We start from the raw sequence: 20337 nt of genomic DNA on the forward strand, positions 1-20337 counted from the left end.
CAGAACTGAAAGGGTCAAGTAGCGAAACCAAAGGTGTAAAACCCGAATGCTCAACCATGTAAATGCCAACATGAGATATGTTTTTGAGAGGTCAGGTGTATCCTGTAGGACAATATAAACACAAGCAATGTGGGAGGTCAATCTGGTTAGCATTTTTTTATCACTGTCGTTTCTCTTAATTGTGAATTAGGGAGGTAGTCATGGGCAGTGTGCACTGCAGTTAGTGGTTATGTACCTCTTGCATGGTTCTTGTGTGCCTATACTGCGCCCTCACCCCTTATAAGCAATGGGGGGGAAGTTAATCTGATTAAAATTTCTGATAACTTTTGTTTCTCTTAATTATGAATTGGGGAGGTAATCATGAGCAATGTGCAATTCAGTTAGTGGTTGTGTGCCTCTTGCATGGTTCTTGTGTGCCTATACTGTTTCTTACTCGTTCGGTTGTTAATTTCGGGTAATATTTTGATTATGTCTCGTCTACTATTCCGCAGTTGTTCTTCCCGATTATGCAAAGCAATCATTTCTATGTCGCCTGTGTGGACTTTGTGAGTGAACGCATTGACATTATTGATAGTTCTGCTTCGACGGAGGTCACTTCAAAGAAGTATGGTGACACTTTTGTTCATTTGGTACGTTATGTTACGGTTCTTTTTTTTTTTCCTTTTTTTTTTGTTTATGTTGCTTTTCGGTTGGTAGATGATGATGGTACTTTGTCTTTTGTAGCAATTATTGTTGTTCGAGGTTTTCAAAGCCATTAATGAGGGATATAAGATGGGTATGTGTCTTGATTTAAAGACCAAGAGGATATCGATGAAGTGGCAGGACTCAAGGAACAAAGTCGACAGTGGGGTTTATGCTATGCGCCATATGGAAACTTATGTTGGACAAGGGGTGGCGAGATGGGAGTGTGGTCTAGTTAAGGGCGACATAGTAGCTCTTGAGCGCTTACGCTTTCAGTACATGAAGGAGATTTGCAATGTAGATATCAGTGCCAATCGTACGAGTAATGTGGCAAATGTGGTGCGCTATCTTTCGAGATGAGGGAGTAGGACCACAGTTTAGGTAGTTATATGGGGTTTTTGGTGCCTGACTAGTTTTTTTGGTAGCTTCTGGGTTTTAGTATATTGGACATTGTCATGATTTGTGTATGCTTTAATGTTCTGTTACTGCTTTCATCCGTAAACTTTGTGTATAACTTAGTTGTCGGATTTTTTGGAATATTAATATGTTTTTGTCCTGCAATTTTGGCGTTTAGTTGTTGGTCATTTTATGTGCTTTTTTGTCTAGTTCGTGTGCCTGTGAAGTCATTTTCCATATTGATACGACGTGTTTAATGTGTTTGGCAGTTTTTTTTCTTGTGTGCTCAGCTCACAGTTCATCTGTGCCTCAGTTCGCTAAATTATGTGCAATGGTGTGAAATAGTTCGTGGGTGCCATCAATAATCTTTGCTAGATGCAACCTAGTGGTCGTAGTTTTAATCTTTGGCCGGTCGCTGAGCCGTTTTCAATCTGTTTGTTCTGTTTTTTTTTTCGCATGCTCAACTCTAGGTATATTTGTGCCTCGATTCCCTAAATTGTGTGTACTTGTGGCTAATAAATATATAGGCGTGGTCACTATTCTTTCGTAGATGCGGTCTTGAATTCTTTTCGTGTGCTCAACTTTAGGTATATATGTGCCTCAGTTCCCTAATATGTGTGTACTTGTGGCTAATAAATATATAGGCGTGGTCACTATTCTTTCGCAGATGCGGCCTTGAATTCGTAATATTTTGAGAGTACATACTGTTTAAAATTATTGAATGGAGTATAGGAGCTCGGACAGTTTTTTTTTTTTTTTTTTTTTTTTTTTTTTTTTAACAAAGTGTGTTAAAAAAAATCATATCCATACAATCCTAGATAGTTAATGGATGAGATCGTTCTACATAGCAGTATATTTCACGCCTAAAATAATTAAAAGAGGGCAAATAAGAGATTTCAGAGCATGTTTAATTACAAAAGGAATGCAATCCCGTTAAATATAAGTGGAGGAGGTGTAATACAGAAGGGAATCAAACACTAATTACGGTCGTGGGATGTTCATCGACGAATGAGCAAGACAGACGAGGCGGAGAGAAGCTCTTCTATCCACGGCCATGGACGCAGGCGAAACCAGTGGTAATGGAACATCCATGAACGACAACGACTACATATTTTTGGAGACAACAATTGATGAGGAAGACGATGAAGGGCAGGCGGACGAGAGAATGAAACCTGAATAACAACCCGACTGAGAGTTTTACGTTTCAGTATAATGAATTGAAAACTGTGTGCACTTAAGCGTAAAAATGGAAGCCAATATTTACTATGTTGTGTGCCCCTACTGTGCACGGCATATTGCAGTAAATATAGCCTAGAATTAACGTTGAACGACTGGAAAATCAGAAGAGTGGCCACAATCTGAAATGTGTGCAGGTACAAACTGGTATTTGTGTCATTCACCGGGATAGACAACCACAAAAAAGTGCGTAACTTTTGGGGCTGGTCTTATAGCAAAGGAAGATATACCATCTTACGTGTCGCTCCTAGATGCTTTTAAACGATGTATGGGGCACGCACCAACTTGTATCATAACGGACCAAGACGATGTGTGGCTCTTATATTGCATTTCTCTGTTCATCACTTGTATTTGGAAACAGCGTATGCATACGCCAATAACAGTATGTGCAATTTATTACTTATTCTTGCACTGTATTTTTTCTTAGTTTTGGTAGTGTGTGTATTTTGGCATCAACTGTGTATATATATATATATATATATATATATATATATATATATATATATATATATATATATATATATATATATATATATATATATATTAGTTAGTTGGCATTAGATCAAACAAAAACATGAATTTTAGACAAACAAGTGGTGTACGTGTGTACGTGCATAATGTGAGATATAATTAAGAAAGAAGTGTGCGGATATTGTGTAGAAGAAGTGGGAAATGGAAATGAAAGAGTATTAGCGATATATCAACTGTGGCCATCCGAGTTTTAAATGATCTCCAATGGTCATCTATGTTTTAAAAAATAACAATTCGTGGTTCAGATGAGAACGGTGGAGAAAACTCAGAACGCATGACAATCGGTCACATATTTAGATCTAATGGATGAGGAACACTGATTTAAAAAAAAAAATCGGTGGCATTTTAGTAAATAATTAAACATCGAAGTGCAAGTAAAATACTAAAATGTATCACAAGTGCAAGTAGCAGTTTCATATAGTGCACTCAAGTGCAAGTAAAATTTATTACAAGTGCAAGTAAAATGTATTACAGTTGCAAGTAAAATTTACACTGAGTATCAATACTAATTAAGTGCACCTAACATTATAACTAGTTGCACCTAGGTGCGCGAATGTTAACAAGGTAAATTACTTGCACTTGTAAGTGATTTTACTTGCACTTTTTACTTCCAAAGATGCACCAGCTACTTGCACTTATAACACATTTACTTGCGCCAAAGTTCGAGTTATTTACGAAAATGTCACCGCGTCGTTTTTCTTTTTTTAAATTACATCTGATTCGTTGATCTGGACACGTGGACAGCTGTAAATGGGTCTTATTTCTCTCCTGAGCGGTCGTTCGCATTAGAGTGTGCCCATATATATATATATATGGTCGCACTCCTGTGCGAATATGTGCCCAGGAGAGAAATGCGAATGCATGCCAGCCATCCATGTGTCCAAATCAACGAATCATATGTAATTTTTTTTTTTTTTAAAAAAAAAACGACGCGGAGGTATTTTTGTAAATAACTCGAACTTTGGTGCAAGTAAATGTGTTATAAGTGCAAGTAGCTGGTGCATCTTTGCAAGTAAAAAGTTCAAGTAAAATCACTTATAATTGCACTTATTTTCACTTACAAGTGCAAGTAATTTTACCTTATTAACATTCGTGCACCTAATTATAACGTCAGGTGGACTTAGTATTGATGCTCAGCGTAAATTTTACTTGCACCTATAATACATTTTACATGCACTTGCAATACATTTTACTTGCATGTAATTTTGTGTTGTTAACATTCATTGATCGGGTGCACCTACTTTCACCAACAAGTACACCTACTTTCACCTACAAGTGCATGTAATTTTGGATCTACTTTCACCTACAAGTGCATGTAATTTTGCCTTGTTAACAATCTCGGGTGCACCTACTTTCATATAGGTGCACCTAGATCTAGACACGTAGCGCACACTGAATTATTCGCATTTCGCTCCTAGGCGAGTCACTCGCACCTAAACGCAACTATATATATATGTGTGTGTGTGTGTGTGTGTGTGTGTGTGTGTGTGTGTGTGTGCTGGATCCCATGAGGACTCATCCTTAGTGAGGACGTGTTGACTAATCTAGAATGACCATTTGGATTTTTCTTGAGGCTACAATTTTTTGAATAATTAAATGCATCTTTTTATTAACTAATGCATCATGGGAATTAAGGTAATTTTTGACAGTTTCCTTTAGCATGGCAACTGCTTTCACGTTAATTTTCTTGATTGTAGGCATATACACCCATGATTTCTACGGTATACATTTGTATGAGAAACACCACTATAACGCACTTTATGCTTCCTCACAGTGCACATCAACTTTAACCACAATGCACTGCCTATCTCACCATGAAAAATGTAATTGCACAACAAAATGACTACGCGTGAACATGTAGAATGGTAGTTAAATTTGAATTGATCTATAATCATTCATTTATTTAAATTAATTGATCAAATAAGTCCACACGTCCTTACAGTGCCCGTACCATACTTAGACTAATCCTCATTAGCACCGGGTTCCTAATTGTGTGAGGCACCTTTAAGCCCGTACCATACTTAGATTAATCCCCATTCGCACCGGGTCGGCCCAATTAAGGGACAAAGTGCTGGCCAGATTTATTTTTCCATACGAGAGGGGGTTCAAACTCTCGAACTCTCGTAAGGGATGAAAGTGCACGGCCACTCACGCCAACCAACCTGATTAACTACAACTCTAATTTGATTGCTACTTCTATAACAACTATCCCAAATTGAGTTTTATTTTGATTGTCTTCTATGAGTTTTTTTTTTTTTTTTTTTTTTTTTTTTTTTTTTTTTTTTTTTAACTACGTACAATAATCAAATTTCTCAACTATAACCAAATTTCTCAATTGCACATATTTTTCTTGTTTGATGAGTTTCAATATGGTCACTACAACTCTAATTTTATATCTCAGACCATCTTTCTATTCATTCCACTTCACTGCTTCATTAGCTTCATGTATCTCATCTCTCTGCTAGCCATCTCTTTGTTAGACTTTTATCTCTTTATCTTTATTCATTTCTTTATTCAATTCATGCATCTTCCTCTTACACTAACTGATTGTCTTCATTCTCCGTTGGCTTTTTGAGATAAGATAATGCTTATCCGTCCATCTTGCTGTGTTCACGTCTATCTTCTCTATTTTTATTCCATACTTAGCTTGTACTTTTGCAACGTCGTTCAATCTCTTAGAGGAGTAAATGTGATTATCTTTTGATTTTACAAATAATTCTAGATAAATTGGATTAAATTACGTGATCTCGTTTTACGTGAGATACTGAGATATATAGTATTGTTAGTTAAAATGTAATACTTTTTTATAGAAAAGTATTAATCATCTCACGGTCCGATAGTCTCACACAACTACGCAAGACGTATTGTTAAATTAGAGGTTTTAATTTTCTAATTTAATTCTTACGTCTTGCATCATTAAAATCTAATTACACTCTATTTCTAAAATATTTTACGTACTAAATCATAATATTACGAGTTAACCAAACTCACCAAATATGATACTCTTTCAAAAGAACAATGAAAAGGAAAATAATAAAAGTATTTGAACCACATATACAATTATCAATTCAAATAAAATATAGAGGCTCGAAGTTAGATTATAATGCTACTTGCAAAAATTAGTTGCGAAATCATTCTCAAAAATTAACTTTGAAAAGAACATTTGATTAAAGAAAGATCCCACACATAAAAATCCAGTTGAAAATATATTTCGTGTTAGAAGAATTAACGATTTTATTTGAAGAATTAACGATTTTATTTGACAATAAAGGCTGAGGAAAAGTTGTTATTTGTTTTATTCCCCTTGAAAAGACGTCTAAGGACTACTCTTATCACCAAAGATTTTCAAAGTTTTGGAAGAATATGAGGCTATAAATGTGTTGAAGTCACTGCCAATTCTTGCCACCCCTATGAAAACTGACATTTTCATACAAACAAATAATCAACTTGGGCGGACTACTTTTCAGGTTCCTATCCCTTCTAACATAACTTCAATAATATATAGTCAGGGGATTGAGTCTTACCAGCAGCAGTGTGGGAGCAACCTCTCAGCTCAAAGTGAGGGGGCTCTTTGTGCACAGCCTCTGTGATTCATGTCCAGTTGAATTACCATGATTTACATCCTCCCAGATGCTCTGTTGGGCTCTTAGAGTTGGAGTTCGACCTTTTGGAAAGAATAATATATAGCCTTTTCAAGGAGAAAAAATTTAATCAACAATAGGACGACTTTGAATTAATGATAGCTCGCTCAACTATAAACATTAATATCTATGAATACATGAATGCATGTATTCAATACAATGTATATATGGACTCAATGCCTTAATTATTGGCATATCTAATATATTTTTTGCCCCTTAATTATTCCTAAAGTGATAGTTTTGATCATTTGTATTAATATTCTTCTATTAGACACTTAAATGACAAGGACCGGTAAACTTTAAAACTTAGATTTTCTCTTTTTCTTCCTGTATAAAATACACATTCTTAGCATTCTATCTAGTGAGTTTATTTGACAAACTTCAACCATATTTAAGTCTTGGGAATTTTTACTAAAACAATACATGGACTCAAACATATGGCATCTTGTTTAGAAAAGGGACCTAGATAAATGAACTCAACTATAGGAATATTGAAAGAAACAAACCAATATACTTAATATCTGAGAAATAATTATTTTGAAAGTTATAAAAAGTTCATATCTTGACAAAATTCAATGCATTAGACCTCTCGTTCAAATAAGGCACTCAAACTCCTCACTTTTTGTTAGTACAAATGGTTGAAAAGTCAGATTATCAGTAATTTAAATATTGACAAAACTAATATATATACTTCAATTAAAAAAATAGAAAACACAATTTCAAATAAGTCATAGATTTACCATATAGTCATTGTAGTATTGATTGGTCCAACATGACTAGTAACATATGTAGAATTAATTAAGATATAGATATTTATGAAGATCATCACATCAAAGTAATAAAACTTAAAAGGTGGTGGGCAAGACCAAGAAAAGCATTATTTGGTAGGATTTGAGGATTGAAGGGTAGAAGATATTGAGAGAAATTAAGGTGAGTTGTGGCCTTGAAAATTGAAATAAAGCACATCTATTGGTCGGACGGCAGCTGACGACGAATTGAACCTTAATAGAGCCCAATTGGTCGGTGATGGTATCACATGACCAGAGAGGTGTCTGGAGTCTGGACCCATTGCGAAATATTGCTCATTCAATTAATTGGAAACTTTATGGTAAAAAACAAAATAGAACTTTCAGCCAAGTTGCTCATGATTCGGCAAATTTTATGATCTACACGGCTGTGTGAACCAATACCATGGTCTAAAATGATTTTAATATATAAAAAAAAATTAAAAAAAAAATGATACTCGTTCCGTATATAATTAGTTATGTTTTTATAACATATTCAGTTTCATTTTATATACATTGTAGTTTCATTTCAACACAACTAAAGTTTCATTTTGTTTCAACTACAGTTTCATTTGGCATTATACATACAACAGTAGTTTTATTACCGTGAGACCTGTTATTGAATTTCATTTTATACACAGTGTAGTCTTATTACAACACCTTTAGACAATATATATACTCAAATATGTGAAACTGTTATTCAGTTTCATTTTATATTACATTGTAGTTTCATTACAAAACAACTAAAGTATCATTTTGATATAACTATAGTTTCATTTGACAATATACACTCAATATATGAGACATGTTATTCAGTTTCTTTTTATACATACTTTAGTTTCATTTCAGCAAAACTAAAGTATCATTTCAATTCAACTACAGTTTTATTTAACAATATACACTCAATATGTGAGACATGTTATTCCGTTTCATTTAATACATACTGTAGCTTTATATCAACACAACTAAAGTATTATTTCAATTCAATTAAAGTTTCATTTGATAATATAAACAGAATATGCAAGACAAGTTATTCAGTTTCATTTTAAATACATTATAGTTTCATTTTATTCTAAATACACCAAAAATACAAAATTTGTTAAAATTTAACGGCTGTCGTTTCTTTACTTAAAGAAACGACGCTGTTTTTGAACCATGATCTAGACAATTGTAGATCATGATTCACCGTATAACGACCGCTCATGATTCTTAGCCGCCCACACAACCGCCATGCATGTAATGCAATGGCCATTTACGGAGGTAGGGAAAATACTAACTCTATTTTCACACAATATTATTTTCATTACGTAATATGTAATATGTATTTATTGGCTCGTGAGAGATTAATTGTGTATATTTATTGACTTACACACTCAAAATGGTTAATAAGTTAATGAAAAATTATTTCTTTTTTAATTGAATTATGGAGTTGAGAACATAAATTTAAAAAAAAAAAAAAAAAAAAAAAAAAAAAAAAAAAAAGTTGACTTGTTTCACATTGAAAGAATATATGAGCGTGAACTAACTTAAAAAACGTATGTTTTTTTTTATAAAGTGTCAAATATGTTGAGTTAAAAGACTCTCTTTTATGCATGCATTGAGATGAGCAAATTTGAGTACAGATTTTCAATAATATATAAAGAAAAAATGGAAGAACGACAACTAATTACACCATGACAAGTTGACAACATATATACACTAAAAAAGTAAATAAATGGGAAAAAGTCCAAATTATGTACCTAATTTACTTCTTTTTTTTTTTTAAATACTTAGTGTACATAATTAAGGTGCAAAATACATGCATCTATATATATTAGTCTTTAAAAAGTTAAATCCAAATTCTCCGCGTTTTTTCTTCAATAAAATAAATAAACAAGGTTCCGAATTTCTTTGTAGTTGCTATTCAGTCTTGACATTTAAACGGCGAATGCCATGTAATTAAGAATCAGTCAATCCTTTACAAAAAAAAAAAAAAAAAAAAAAAAAAAAAAAAAAAAAGAATCAGTCAATCCATCCTCCCAAATGCTCTGTCGGGTCGGAGTGTGGGGGGCCTTTAGGGTTGGGGTTCAGCCTTTTGGAAGAAGAATCAGTCAATCCAAATCTGAAAATGTGTAAATGTGTAGATATTTTTATATCTATCTACAAACTTAATAAAAGTCAATAAAGTAAGACCTCTAACAGCAATTAAAAAAATGTTGGTGTAATTGTTTGTTAAAATAAATAATTTAAATTATGTACTCAAAAAAAGGGCTCATATTATTTTGATTTTTTTTATATATTATTTTTCCTATTTGACCTTCTATTATATCATTTACTTTTCCTAAATACCCTTATATTCCGTCGGTGTACACTTTAGTAACGAAATATTCCGTTAACTATTTATTATTCTTAAATTACTCATTGATGTTCATAGCGAAGGTCTTAGATTCAAACTTCATCAAAATCAAAATTAGCATTATTAGGCAGTTAGTTTATCTTGTTTGTTAAGTGTTATTCTTTAGGTATTTTCCTATTAGTATGCTAGTCTATGTGTATAAATACCATGTATCTTCTTAAGTGAATAATACATACAATACATAGAGATTTACTTCATCAATCTGGTATCACCGTATCAGTCTAGCTAGCCGTCATTTGATCCTATGGCCAACGATCAGAATAATCCTTCCCCACCTGCCACTAATGACGCCTCGGCAAATTCCACTGACCGGGCGCTAGCCGCCATACCCTCACCAGACGCAATCAACCAGAACCCTTTCTCTCCCAACATGCTTCATCAAGCTTACCACTATGTGTCTATAAAGCTGACCACCACAAACTATTTGTTTTGGAGAGCGCAGCTGGTTCCGTTTCTACGGGGCCAAAACCTCTATGGTTTCGTCGATGGCTCAATCGTGTGCCTGCTGGAGTTTACTGTTGCGTCCTCCTCCGATGCGCCTCCGGTAATCAACCCTCGCCATGCTCAATGGGTTCAGCATGATCAGTCCACCCTCAGCATGTTGATCTCTTCCCTTGCTGAGGAGATTTTCTACCTTTCAATCGGCCATTCTACGCCACGTTCAGTTTGGGTACGGTGGCGCTAGAAACCGCGCTCGGGTCCTCTTCGCGTGCGAGGTCGCTTAGTCTTCTATCGCAACTTCATGATCTCCGCCAGGGTGATTCCACTCCTTCGGAGTACCTTAGTCGCGCCCAAGTGCTCGTTGAACAACTTACACAGGACGGCCATTCGGTCAATCTCGACGAGCAAAATCTTCATGTATTCCGGGGTCTACGACCAGAATATAGTGCCTTCGTTGCCTCACTAACCACGAAGACTGCTCCCTTAACGATACCAGAAGTCGCCGATCTTCTGTCCACGCATCATTACTTGTTTCCAGATGAGGCACTATCTTCGGCGTCCCCGTCACCGACTGCTCTTCTAGTTTAGTAGCAGCCGGCGTACCGCCCTCCAAATGCCAATTGCGGTCGGGGCCGGAATCATAGAGGGCAGCATGGCAGCAGGGCAACGCGGTCGTGGTCAGATTCGATGTTAAATTTGTGACGTTCTCGGCCACACAGCATTAACGTGCTACCAAAGGTATGTGGACATCTCCGGCCAACACCCGTCTTCGCAACCTGGGAACCATGTGCCCGCTCATCATGCCAATGTTGCGTAACACCAGCAACAAGATGATTTTGGTTCTGCACCATTTGCCAATGTTTGGCTCCCCGACATCGGGGCCAATGCCCATGCGACGCCGAATGTCGGAGTCTTACATGACGCAGAACCTTATACGGGCAACGAAAGTTTAAGAGTCGGGGATGGCTCAGGTTTTTCCATTCTTAGTACCGGTTTCGTGTCCATTCCTACCTCGTTACGGTCACTGTCACTTACTAACATATTACATGTTCCCAGATTACATGCTAATTATTATCTGTGCATAAATTTATACAAGACAATAATGTCTATTTCGAATTTTACCCATTTTATTTTCTTGTGAAGGATCGTATCACCAACCAAACACTTCTTAAAGGTCCCAGGACCGGGGGGATGTACTCGCTCAGTACCTCAGCTCCGGTTGCCCTACTGTCTGATAAAGCGTCTCCCAAAGTCTGGCACAAACACCTCGGTCACCCGCATACCCGGGTTCTCAGTCAGGTTTTGTCTAGGTGTCCTGTCAGTGGTTCATTGCGTTCAATTAATAATGTATGCACTCCATGTCAGATGGGCAAGTCTGCGCATTTCCCACTGTCACAGATAAAACATTCTAGTCAATCTGTCCTCGATTTGATTTATACCGACATTTGGGGGCCCTCGTCGGTCACCTCTGTGGACGGTTTTAAATATTTCGTCCTGTTTGTCAACGACTACTCGAGGTACATTTGGTACTATCCAATGAAATATACAACAGATATTTATCCTATTTTTACTCAATTTCGTGCGTTCGTTGAAAAATATTTCTCAACTCCTATTAAATGTATACAGTTAGACCTGGGTGGTGAATATAAAAAATTGCACTCTGTGTTCACTACCGTAGGCATCTTGCATCGAAAGTCATGTTCGCAGACACATGAACAAAATGGCCTAGTTGAACGTAAGCATCGTCATGTTTTGGAAACCGGCTTGACTCTGTTAGCCCACAGTCATGTTCCCAAAAAATATTGGTCATTTGCCTTCGAGGCGGCAGTTTATTTAATAAACAGAATGCTGAACTCGGTTTTACAAAATAACAGTCCATATTCACATCTTTTTCATAAGTTACCAAACTACAAAATGTTACGTGTGTTTGGGTGTGAGTGTTTCTCGTGTCTACGCCCTTATAACATACATAAGATGGAGTATCAGTATGTTTCTTGTGTGTTCTTGGGCTACCCCGATTCTTTTAGTAGTTACAGGTGCTTGGACAGGGCAACGAGACGAATATACATTACCCGACATGTAAAGTTCAACGAGGATGTCTTCCCGTTTCAGACTACTGGTGATTCCTCTGAAAGCTCTTCCGCCGGCGCCGCTGAATTACCCTGGGCGATCGCCCAAATCTATCAACCTTCCACTGCCGGTGTTGGAATCCCACCGCCAGTATTGCCTCAACCACCGCTGGTTGCACCAACAGGAAGTGGCGTTGTTCTCGTACACTCCATGCACTTTTTCTTCGTCTGCAGTCGGAGAGACTTCCTCGTCCTTTCAGCCATCCACCTCGTCGACTGCCACAACAAGGTCACGAAGGAAACGCTCTCCGACACGAACCCATGGCATGCAACTATGGACGACCACGCATCAACAGCGGTCACGACGATGAGCCAACATGCCATTCTCAGGTCGTGAAATGTTCGAACTGGCGTAATGCTATGGATGCTGAGTTCAATACCCTCCTGCAAAACCAGACTTGGTCATTGGTTCCATTTGTAAATTCAATGAATGTAATAGGTAGTAAATGGGTGTATCGCATTAAACAAAAATCGGATGGCTCTATCGATCGATACAAAGCTCGTCTGGTTGCCAAAGGGTTCAACCCGATCCCAGGTGTCGACTATCTTGAGACATATAGCCCTGTGGTCAAACCGGCTACAATCTGGCTCTTATTAGCCTTTGTCGTCTCCAACGAATGGACTATGAGGCAACTGGATGTCCATAATGCATTCTTAAAGGGACACATATCTGAGGACATATATATGTAGCAGCCCTCGGGCTATATCAATCCTACCTACCCCGATCATGTCTACAAGCTTCAACGATCATTATATGGCTTTAAGCAGGCTCCTCGGGCTTGGTTCACAAGACTTCATAATTTTTTGGTTCAAGTTGGATTTCGTCCGTATAAAACAGGCACGTCGATGTTTATTTACAATTCTGGACAGGTCCGCATCTACATTCTGGTGTATGTCGATGACATTCTCGTACTAGGGAATGATGCTGCACAAGTGGAGTCTATGCTCACTCAACTTGCTTCAACATTCAAGATCCATGACCTTGGTCAACCTCGCTTCTTTCTCGGCGTTGAAGCCATCTACACCACTTATGCGGTCATTTTATCCCAACAGCGCTACATGACTGAACTACTCCGCAAAGCAAGGATGGATTCCTACAAACCACTTGCCACGCCAATGACATCCCCCACAGCGAACTCTTCTAGAGAATCACCATCTTTGGATGATCCAACAGTTTATCGTCAGCTGGTTGGCTCACTAATGTATTTGCTTATAACTCGTCCAGACTTATCTTTTGTTGTCAACCGGTTGTGCCAATTTATGCATAACCCGACGCAAGATAATTGGGTTTCCCTAAAACGTGTCTTGCGGTACATCAAAGGTACTCTGCATCTTGGTCTTCGCCTGACAGCTTCGTCATCGCTAGTAGTCCATGCCTTCTCCGACTCCGATTGGGCCGGCTGCTCACTTGACCATAAGTCTACTGCGGGCTATGCGGTGTTTTTGGGTCCCAATTTAATCTTGTGGTCCTCCAGAAAGCAAAGGACTGTGACTCGGTCCTCAACTGAAGCTGAGTACAAAACACTTGTAGATGTGTCTGCTAAGGTAGTCTGGATTCAATCTCTTCTACGAGATCTTGGCTTACAATGCTCCACCACACCGGTCCTCTGGTATGACAACCTAGGTGCAACCTATCTCTGTTCAAACCCAGTGTTTCATGCACGGACTAAGCATGTCGAAGTCGATTATCACTTCGTCCGTGATAAGGTCTCGACTGGAGCTCTTAAAGTTAACTTTGTGTCCACGCACTATCAACTAGCAGATATTTTCACCAAATCCCTATCTGTCTCTCGGTTCGAGGATCTCCGCTTCAAGCTTGGCGTTGTTCCATGTCCACCGTCCGCTTGAGGGGGGTGTATTAGGCAGTTAGTTTATCTGGCTTGTTAAGTGCTATTCTTTAGGTATTTTCCTATTAGTATGCTAGTCTATGTGTATAAATACCGTGTATCTTCTTTAGTGAATAATACATACAATACACAGAGATTTACTTCATCAATCGACATAAATGTTAAACATATACTATGAATATGTTAGAGTGTATTAAAAAAATACAATATAAAATTTAACATGAACTTTGGTCAATTAATTAGAATCACGCATTCGGCATTGATGGTACACCTAATTTACAATATATATTCAACACATATGATAAACTATGCATATTATCATTGTCTTTTTGGGGAAGGAGGATTTGGTTCTATTTTTTAGGTGCACTGTGCCAAAGAACTAAATTGCAGTGAAACACACCAGGGGACTAGATCAAATCAGGAATTCATTTCTGGCGGAAGTGGCAACAAGAGGAAGCATGGATCACGCCAATTAATAGAATTTTGTGTTGCAAAATTATGCTTAGGATACAATCCAGTGAGGGTGCTTCCCTCTAAAATTGCTATTGCAACAGTTAATCCAGCATTTCTGTCATAGGTCATAGTTATGCGTTTTTGAAATATTTACTTTTATGAAAAATTTGATAATCTTGCATTTCTCCAGCATATTGAATGATATTTTGATAAATTCTAAAACACTAATTTAAAAATACACATTGAGCATCAGACTACTCCCGCAATGGGCGTGTGATAACTAGCATAAACCTAATAAGAGCCAATAAAGTTAGGCCCATAACGGTAACTAAAATATGTTGGTGTAGTTGTTTATTGAAATGAATGGTTCATATTATTTTGTTTGTTACAAAGAGCATCCACAATGGATGGGGAGAATTGGGGGAGAATGTAAGAGTGATTAGGAAAGAGAAGATGGGAGGGAAGAGAAAAAAGGGAAAAAAAATTGCGAAACAGAATTTTTAAAAAAAAAAGAATATTTTATGATTGTCAGGCGTGCCTGACGCGCCCGCTGGGCGCATTGGTGACAGCCACGCATGGCTGTCACCACTGGTATAAATTGTGGTAGGTCCCACAAATTATGAATTCTCCCCAACCTTTACAGGAGCAACTCAAATTTCTCTCACCTACACTCTCTCTTCCATGTAGATAAAGTTTTCATGTGTACCGTGAAATCTTCTTTGGTGTGGATGCTCTAACTTTCCAATTTTGCCCCTCAAAAGTAGATGTTATTTGTACAAAGTACAATTGTACTTACATCATTAATTGTCTAAAAATTTGAAAAGTCAAAAGGGTAAATTGGGAAATGTAGAATGATAGTTATGTTCAATTTTAGAAAGATGACACTATTTTGGGACAAACAAAAAAGGAAAATAAGACACATAAAATGGGACGGAGGGAGTATTATTTTTCCTACTTTATCCTCTATTATATCAGTTATTTTTCCTATATACCCATTCATTCTGTCAGTGTAAACTTTAGTAACCAAATATTCCGTTAACTATTTATTATTCTTAACTTACTCATTGATTTTCATAAGGAATGTCTTAGGTTCGAACCCCATCTAAATCAATATTTACATAATTGTTAAACATATACTATGAATATGTTAGAGTGTATTAAAAAAATACAATATAAAATTTAACATGAACTTTGATCAATTAATTAGAGTCACGCATTGGGAATTGATGAAACCGTATACCTAATTTCAGTATATATTCAACACAAATAAGAAATTATGTCTATTATCACTGTCTTTTTAGAGAGGGAGGATTTGGTTCTGTTTTTGAAGGTGCATTATGCCAATGCAAGGCACTAAAATTGTAGTGAAACACACTAAGGGACTAGATCAAATCAAGAATTCATTTCTGGCGGAAGTGGCAACAAGAGGAAGCATGGATCACGCCAATTAATAGGATTTTGTGTTGCAAAAACTATACCAAAAATTGAAGAGAGGATTACACTGTATTTTCGTTTATCCCAAAATTTGATAATCTTGCATTGATATACGCCAGGATACCGAATGATATTTTGATAAATTCTGAGACACTAATTTAATAATACACATTGGACATTGGAGTATTCGCGCAATGCGCGTGTGGTAACTAGTAAATTAAATATGTATTAATATTTTTTAGTAACGGCGGGAACCCACACAGTAATACAAAAAGGAGCAAATAAATATCACTTTAGGTTACCCTTTTAAAAGAAATGAAGTGCATTGTTTAAAAAATTGTATGGTGGCATAATCGTAAATAAATTAATAAAAAAGTATCGTCATTTCTAAATAAAAGGCACGCGGTTTCCATAAAAAAAAAAAAAAAAAAAAAAAAAAAAAAAAAAATCGCTTTGAGTTTCCGTGACCCTTTCTCCTAAACTCGTCTAATAAAATTTAAATAAAAAAAGGTATACACTTTCCGTGAACCTTTATGGGAGAAAGGGTCGTGGAAAGTTATTAGATGAGTTTTAAGATCTCGGAAAATAATAAGTTTTCATATCGCGAAAAAAATATTAAACAAAAGGGACGTTGTTGTTTTCATCTCCTTTCTGCTCCTCTCCCTCATATGTAAAACCTATTAAGAACAAGTGTAAATTATATTTTGATGATATCAAACGACTTAGGAAATTTAGTCTCCAATTCTTTTTACTCTTTTAGACTTAGGAATTTTTTCGTTCAGTTCGAACAGTTCCAAAGAGTCTGAATTGTAACTCGAAGAGTTACACTTCGAATAGTCACTCTCATACAGCAGTCAAAGAGGACGATGAGCTATGAAGAGTGGAGGCAATGAAGAGTTGAAGACGAAGAGTAGAATACTTAGAAGACCGAAAGGTTACACTGGCCGAAGAGTGAAAGGTCCAACCTTACCAAGTAGTGGGATTCAGAGAATTAACTTAGAGAAGAGTTAACTTATTCGAGTAATAGGAATGAATATTCGATAGTCATCTCCGAAAGGTTACGAAAGGTTATGATACGAAGAGTTAACTCGAAAGGTAAAAGTTGACCTCTCGGATCTACTGTTCGAGACATTCTCTGAGCCAACAATTCAAAACCTTAAAAGTCAGGAACTTTATGCGAAGTGTTACCAAGGAAATTGGAGTCCTAGGTACACATCCCAATGAGGATTTTCTTTTAAAGCCTACACAAAAGGTGCAGTACAAAAAGTAAAGTGTAGTAGGTAAAGGCCTGTCAAACGATTGGAAAATCTTACATAAAGTAACCTTTCGCAATATCCACTAGTCATTACCCACGAGTAAAGAGACGTTTGAAATTTATCTCCTTCCAGTGGATTTATTTCAAATGCTACTATAAATACCTTAAATCAAGACTAAAGAAGGTGTTGGTCTTATTATTGGAAAATATCAAGTGATTCAAAGCGTTCTAAGTGTTAAGAAACTGGCCAATGATAGAAGAGAATAGAGCTACAAATTTTAGATCAAGCTCAGACTTTGGCTAACATCAAGTGAAGATTCAAGTGCCAAGTCTACAACAAGTTGGAAGAATCAACAATCTGTTGTTGTAAAATTTGTATCTCTACTCGGTGACAAAGAAAGAGGCGGATTAACAACCTAAAAAGCTTGAAGCCACTATAAAAATTTCTCTCTCTGTCTCTCTCTCCCTCCCCATCTCCCTCTCCCTCTCCCTCTCCCCACCCCCCACCCCCCCCCCCCCCCCCACTCTCTCCCTCTCTCTCTTACTACAAAGTGCATTTAACGATATCTTTAATTACAACGAATGTGAAAGTTAATTGCTCTCAGGGTTCACCATTTAAAATTTATGGATTAGTTTTTCTTAATTTGGTTTAAGGGTTCACCTTTTTACTATTTAGGAGTTTAGTATTTATGATTTAGCTTTGGATTTAATTTTCTAGTTTGCTTTTCTAGATTTATCAATATATGCACTTTGTAATTTAATTTACTTGCACTCTATAGTGTTTAAATTGGCACTCTATAGTGTTGATAATGGCACTTTAAAGTTCAAACTATTTATAAAAATGACATTGCATTTTTTTTCTATAATTTTTTTTTATTTGTTAGGTCTTTCTAGATAGACGACTCTGATTGGTGCTGTGCTCTGTAGTTTAACTTACTTGCACTCTATAGTGTTGTTAATTGCACTTCAAAGTTCAAACTATTTATAAAACTAACACTGCATTTTTTTCTATAATTACTTCTGATATGTCAGATCTTTTAGTTGTCTTTCTCTCTCTCTCTCTGTAATGGCTTTAAATCAAGGAAAAATGGAAAAATACATTTGTAAATAAATCAAACTTTAAAATGCAATTAACAACACTAAAAAGTGCAATTAACAAGTTCATGAGTGCACCTATCATATGCATAAGTGCAGTGAACATATATATATATATATATATATATATATATTTTTGTAGTTTTGATTAGTTACACTCTATAGGGGTGGGTTCAAATAAAAACAACCCTTATAAAAAGTGAAGACTAATCTTATTCTCAATGGTTAAAGATCGATTTAGTAAAAAATAAATAAAATTACATGGTCAATTTCATAATCATTGCAACATTCAAATTTACAATATATATTTATAAAACTAATCCCGTCATTTTTCCCTTATTGTTACACAATTCTCAACCAATAATCTACCCAAATGAATGGCTTTTATGAAATTTTTTTTTTCTTAGATAACTTGTTTATTATATCATTTTTAAGTGTTTTAAAACCAATATAGAACAATAAAATTGTCAAATTATCATATTGTCTTAAAAATTAAAGTTAATTAAATAAAATTGTAACAAATGATCAAATGTATGTAATAATATTAACAAAATTACAAGACTAAATATAATTAAAAAAAATTTATTTATTTTTTTTAAAAAACAAATATTAAATATAACAATATAACAGCTCGTTGGATTAAAAGCAGAAGTTTATCTTCCCTATGCTACACATTATGATGGGCAGTGCGGAAAGTCGGAAACAGTACAAGGAAAGGGTTTACATACAACCGCCAAAATGGTGCAGACCACGGGATTCTTGTGCATGCATGCCCCAACTTCACTCCCTCAGCTCAGCTCTGCCAAACTTTCAATTCAATTTAATTAAAGCAAAAGCATATAATTTTGGTTTCTTTTCTGATCTCCCCCCTTTTTTTTAGGGATAAAGTACAAATAAGCCACTGAACTATTTGGGAAACAACAATTAAGCCATCGAATTCAAATAACCATCAAATAAGTCATTGGACCTGAAAAAAAGACCAAATAAGCCATTGAACCCTGAAAAAAAAAGAGCAATTAACATTTTTTATAGGTTAACTCCAAGTTTTTGCTGATTGGATTGCCAAATGTTTATTTTATTTACGTTTATTATTTTTTTTTATTAATATTATCCACTTGGATAGTATTATATTTTAAAATAATTATAATCAAAATAGTTTTATCTTGTCGAGATTTGATTTGTTTATTTATTATTATTTTTTCACTAGATCTTTTGTTTAAAAAAATAATAATAAATAAATAAATTAGATCTAGACAAGACAAAACTACTTTGATTATAATTACTTTAAAATATATTACTATGTAGATGGATTATAATAATAAAAAAACGTAAATAAAATAAACATTTCGCAATCCAGTAAGTAAAAACCTGGAGTTAACCTGTTAAAAATGTTAATTGCTATTTTTTTCGGGTTCAATGGCTTATTTGGGGGTTATTTGAGTTCGATGGCTTAATTATTTTTTCCCAAATAATTCAGTGACTTATTTGTACTTTATCCATTTTTTTTACCATTCTTGTTCTCACTAGGATGTTTTTACTTTTTAGCAGATACCAAGGTCTCCCACTCATGGGAAAACCACCAAATTCAACCTTTTACAACTTCCCTGCCAACCAGGGATTCATAAGTAATTCTACATTTTTTTTCTTTCTTCTTTCTTCTTGACACTATAATAGGTTGTTTCTTTGAAAGGAATTGAAATTTTCTTCCTACCAAATTCTTTAACATGTAAAATTACATTGTTTGCTTAAAAAAAAAATTGTAATTTCACGTAATTACAATTTTCTCACTCTATGGAATTGAAAAACATATCCCTCCACTCAAGAATTGCAATTCCAAGCTAGATGCAAATAAAAATAGTATTGTATAGACAATCATACCCCTCTATCTTTACCAAAAAGGGAGTTATTATTACAACTAGTTTTTTACGCGCATTGCGCGATTGGATAATGCCCAATGTTTTTCTTAAATAAGTATTTTAAAGTATATCAAGGAAAGATTATATTAGAATTGTTCATGT

General features: G+C 35.6%; 1 long non-coding RNA gene across 1 annotated transcript; it reads left to right on the forward strand.

Moving 5' to 3' along the window:
• Positions 1 to 1845: 1845 nt before the first annotated feature.
• Positions 1846 to 14227, forward strand: LOC109185588. The gene is made up of 3 exons (XR_002054984.1): positions 1846 to 1860; positions 5622 to 5625; positions 14085 to 14227. It is a non-coding gene; the product is annotated as an uncharacterized LOC109185588 (long non-coding RNA).
• Positions 14228 to 20337: the final 6110 nt, after the last annotated feature.

This window comes from Ipomoea nil, unplaced genomic scaffold, assembly GCF_001879475.1.
Source record: "Ipomoea nil cultivar Tokyo-kokei standard unplaced genomic scaffold, Asagao_1.1 scaffold1334, whole genome shotgun sequence".
NCBI classification, from domain to species: Eukaryota; Viridiplantae; Streptophyta; class Magnoliopsida; order Solanales; family Convolvulaceae; genus Ipomoea; species Ipomoea nil.